The sequence below is a fragment of the Trachurus trachurus genome (genome assembly GCF_905171665.1).
Source record: "Trachurus trachurus genome assembly, chromosome: 4".
Lineage (NCBI taxonomy): Eukaryota > Metazoa > Chordata > Actinopteri > Carangiformes > Carangidae > Trachurus > Trachurus trachurus.
This window is the reverse complement of record NC_139898.1, coordinates 23,809,257-23,814,520: the sequence shown is the minus strand read 5'-3', so window position 1 is coordinate 23,814,520 and position 5,264 is coordinate 23,809,257. Positions and strand designations below refer to the sequence as shown.

General features: G+C 43.7%; 1 protein-coding gene across 2 annotated transcripts in view; it reads left to right on the top strand.

The window, feature by feature from the left end:
• ano8b (anoctamin 8b) overlaps positions 1-5,264 on the top strand; it is a 37,382-nt gene that overhangs the window by 180 nt on the left and 31,938 nt on the right. The gene's annotated exons all lie outside the window — the stretch shown is intronic.

The window sequence follows — 5,264 nt, the reverse complement described above, 5'->3', positions numbered from 1 at the left end:
GTGAGTCTAGACTGCCTCTTTCCCCCTTCTGCACGATGCGGGTTTAGGAGGAGGAAACACAGAGGACAGGTGAACGTGATGCTGGGAAACGAGACGCGCACCGCACCGTCAGACACTGTTCTTTTGTCTCCACGAGGGCGTCCCGAAATCAACCAATTGATCAGACCTTAGGCCTGTGAAATGTGGCTTTGATTTATGTTGAATATTCGCATGGCGGCGGCTTTTCTTAATGACTGATGTGATGAACATCTCTAGAGGGAAATGGCCACATTTTGGCACAAACCAGTGTCCAGTTTTGACCTTATTCCCGGTCATTGTAGCCTGTGTTAGCCTATACCTGCCTACATGAACCACAGTACTGTTCCTCTGGGTAGTTGTTGTAGTCATTGCTGCTTTAGTTTCCCACAGCATCCTATGGGCTGCTAGTAGGCTATGATTGGTTGTTAGTTTTGTTTTATTAAAGGGCTTCCGTCCAGCTCTGTGCTGTGTTAAGTGTGAGATCTGCCAGCCTTTTTTTCTCCTGGTAACCAAATTTTCAATAACTTCATGATGTCATCCAGGGATTTCTAAACTACTGAGGCCAGAGTGGACCACTACAAGCTGCTGTCTATTTCCACTTTATTGCCTCAGTAGCAGTTGCCATGCAGGGCAGGTGCATCCTCAGTTTGATGAGGGTTAGGTCATAAAGGCTGCCCTCCTCATAATGATATAGGCCCATATTTTGTTCCAGTGTGTGTGTGTGTGTGTGTGTGTGTGTGTGTGTGTGTGTGGTTAATGCCTTCCTACGTTTTTGTTTTTCCTGTGTGATTACCTCGGGAGCTCTGAAATTGTGGCATTAATAAGAACAAACATGTTTTCTGTTGACACTCCATGACACTGATATAGATGAATTGGCCGTATCATAGTTGTGTTGTTGGAAGAGGCTATTTTTTGCACGAGGGTATTTTTGGAACGGAGCACAATATTAGCCCGGGTGGAGAGAGAGCCTCAGCTGCCGAGCCAGGGTTGTTTTCCTGTGCTCCCTGCGAGTACTGCTGCAGAGTGATGCAGTGGGCTGTCAGCGGCTGAGCGCTCCTCTCCACACTTGGTCGAGGTAACCTGAGCAGGCTGCTGCTGACTGGCGGAGCAGCCTGATGTCATCCTTGTTGTGAGGCTGGCACCCAGTCCGGGTCCTTGAATGGGTTACAGGGTTGGTGGGTCAGCAAAGATGAGATGATGAGTTTAATTTTCTGCTGTTAATTTATTAGACACGGTGCTAGGGCAAAGAGAGGAGCTGGCAGTAGAAACGGAGCACAAACAGTCCAACGGTACCAGACTCTTAATCAATGGAGGTGAATCATATGCAGATTTGCATACTGACAATCAATACTTTTCTTATTGCTGACCGATCAAGTATTCATGCTGAAATCTGACATTATGACTGATCACATTCATGATATTCTTCCTTAATATTTTATCAGATTTGAAATGAGATTCTGGAAATGGTTTAGTATGGCTGCATGTGTTTTACATCTGTAACCTCGGATAACTTTGGTCTGTTTTTGGTAAAGGAAGAGAAGGGTTTATTGAAAAGCATGTTTATATACTGCATGCAGTGTTGATAAAGTGACGCTTTAAGAAAATGACCTCACACTGCTCTATTCAAGTGCAAAAGTTAAAAAGCTGATAGTAGGTTATGCAGCTACATGATAGCCAACATTCATTAACTGCACACTAATCCACTTCAGTCACACACACACAAACACACACACACACTCGCAGGCTTTTGGACAGTGTCACTACAAGCTTCAGTCTCATGTGTGAGACTTTTCACACCCACATCTGGCAACCTGACTGCACCTCTAATCATTTAATGAATGCACACATATGTCACATCTAGTATGAAAACATGTGCAGTTGTACAGAGCCAAATCTGTCTGTGATAAAATAGAATAAAAAAGATAAAGAATACACAGATGTAGCTACTATGATTTTATGTTTTTGAAAGGGATTATGTTTCCGCTCTGTGGCCAGTGCCCACCCATGCATCACGACCACCTACTTTGTGTTAAATTGCTGTGAGACCCAAATAGCACCTCCTTTCATTGCTTTTTGTGTTGTTTTGTTTTTGACAGTGAATGTGTAAACCATAACAACTGACAGTAAGGGGCTGCATGGATCCCCAGACAATAAAGAAAATAAATTAACATCACTCAACATCGTGAGTATGGACGCCGGGGCTGTGTATCAGAAATGTTGAGCATTGACTGTCTCGTCCTCTTCGCTCCCACTCGACTGTGTATTTTTCTTGCATGGGTCATGACAGAGGAATTGGGTGTGTGGACGTCAGTGGGATTATCATGATATCACATAACCACCCTCACACGTGTCCGTGTCAGTCAGCTCGCACAGCAACAGCACGCCAGGGTGATTTCTCCAAGTGGCTGAGATTTTGGTTGCAGCCTATGAGGATTTTCCTCACTGGAGGCTCGGGATGCTCGATTGTCTCCGTGCCTCCACCATATTTTCCTAATCCCCTCCACAGTAGACTGGAATGACTTTGATCCTCTCAGCCATCTTCTTTTATAGCTCCAACACTCACCAGCCAGTGTTTCAAAGATTAATTAAGCGCCCATCATTAGAGAAAGCAATGTAAAACTCTCACCAATTAGTTTGCGTTCTCTCAGAGGACGGTGTTGATAAGATTCTGTGTTACAGAAATCAGGTCATGTAATTTGTGGTTGCTCAATCAGCCAGCGCAGAGGTTTAGGATTTAGGACATCTGTGGATGTATATGGCAAGATTCAGTCTTAGTTTGAAAAAGATACATAGGCTGCAGTCTGAAAATGTGTGCCTCTGCATACCTGTGAATCTGTTTGGGTACTTCAAATATATTTTTACTTTGATTTTATATTTGTGCAGGGTTAAGAGTTTTGAATGTGCAGGAAATATGGAGCTTAATGACAACTGAATGGTTTCTGGCTTCAGGAGATTCTCCACAATACATCAGAAGGCAGTGTAATGTAGTATCATATGGGTATGCCTAACAAGAGCTATGACACTACTGTATCCCTTAATTGCCTTTTGCACAACATTTCATGTCATTGTCTAATTGTAGTTTTTTAGCTCGGTATGTGCTACAGAATACAAATTAGGCTTCACTGCAGGAAACATGAAAGAGTCGACGGGCTTTGTATCTAAAATCGGTCTGAAGCTGGAGTTTGAAACACTTTTTGCACCCCTGTTCTGATCTGAAAATGCAGCTCTGGTTCTGAGACGGCGGTGAGATCTGAAGGGTCCATTTTTATCTATGTAAACTTATTTAAGTCCATCCTTGATGCTCGGCTTTAATAAATGCACTCCACATTCTGCAATATGGATGAGAAAAATGTATTAAGCAGAGATCTGCACTCATCCTTCGACTCTCGGCCAGGACTCTGCTCTGCTCTCGCTCGCACTGCCTCTTAAGCAAGTAGAATACCTCAGCTTTGCCTCAGACAGATTTAGTCAGGTTCAGTGTCACACAGGTTGCTTTAAATACAGCAGCGGAGGGACACTGATGAGAGGAAAAAAGCATAATGCTGAACTCAGAGACTCAAAGACAAACTCCTTTTTGCAGCAGCAGCAGCAGCAGACAGATTGAGCCATTGGTTTTGTGCCCTCCCACAGCTTCATAAATGAAGGGGCTGATGAATGTAATGCAGTATGGTATAATGACAGCAGTGTGTTGTGCCTAATGACTCCGAACTTAATGTCTCTCTCTCTCTCTCTCTCTCTCTCTCTCTCTCTCTCTCTCTCTCTCTCTCTCTCTCTCTCTCTCTTTGGATCACACTTATTCATTGCCGGCTCCACAGGGATATATTTCCTGTTCTCCCCTTCTCCTTCTCTCCTCCGTCTGGAGTGAGTGCTCAGCTGCACATTAGCTGCATTAGTGATCGCAGGAAATCGCCTCACCGTGAGGTGACCTTGCTGTTAGTAATATTGGAGCTTTATTAACCTCCCCTGATCGGTCAAACACACAGCTGACAGATTACTGTGGTGAACCAGCCTTTGACTCAGAGATGACATTTCATGCTAGAATTAAGCGGACCATCAGGTTATGAAATGAAGTGGTCGGCTCTTTACTGCTTGAACGCTTAATATTTATTACGAGCTACTTGGTTTAAAGTTGAGATGGTAACACAGTGAAGTGGCAGCTGGTTAGATGCTGGTAAACACTGCAGTTATTGCTGCAATCATTTTCATTGATTCGCCTTTGATGATATTTGTGTGATGATTGGCGTTCGTTTCATGGTCTGTTTGCGAGCTGAGTGGTTTTATTTGCTCATGCAAACCGCCCAATCTGATGTTGTTTATGCTGCATCTTATATTGCTGTGAGGATTAAGGCTGTATTGATTCAGTACTTCAGATTTGATTTTATAAGAATAAGTTGAGTACCAGACGTAAATACAGTTTTTTTTTCCATCAATGCCAAAATTCTGTGTTTACAACATTAAGTCAGGGTCGGCCGAAGAGTTTTCAGTGCCTGAGGAATCTCTGGCCTGATGTTACCCTGCATAAAAATGATCAGTGAGTTGTGAGGTTGGATCCCAAGAGCGGCTATCTTGTGTTTATTCAGTAGTTTCAAGGAAATGTGTCTCACTTAAGATAATTTCAAAAACAAACTGAGAGCAGCACAATTTTGTTCCGTTTTGCGACGGATCCGTGTGGCCGCCACAAACCCCCTGTCCAACAGCTGAGCCCTTTTTTTTTGTTGCTGATTTTTTTTATTTTTTTTGGCTTTGTGGTTCCACATGCAATACTGTCACGCACATTCAGGGGATGGCACCGCTCCTGTAACTGTGCAGCTGTGAATGTCTATGTCCACACAATCATCGGACGAGGGATGTTTTTCGAAGTTCCAAACACTCCCCGAGTTGCGATAAACCATCTGCCTCACAAGTGGTGATTCACTTGTCCTAGATTCTCAAGTTTTTAATGGCTTAATCATATCACCCATAATGCCTCTTTGCCTCCAGCCAACCATCTTCCAAATCCCCATTCAAGCCCTCTGGAAGTTTACAATTTTCCATTTATAGCCATGAAGATTATCAAACTGTAAGCAAAAAATGATAATGCACACTCCAGAGCTTAATGCATCTCAAGCACAGAGAGAGAGAGAGAGAGGGAGAGCTCCTGGTGTTGCCTGTCTCTCGCCTTGTGTGGAAGCAGTGACATGTCGCAGAGACCTTATCGCTGAGTTGAGGCTCCTTTCTGTGTGATCAAAGCAAAGTCAATAACCAGC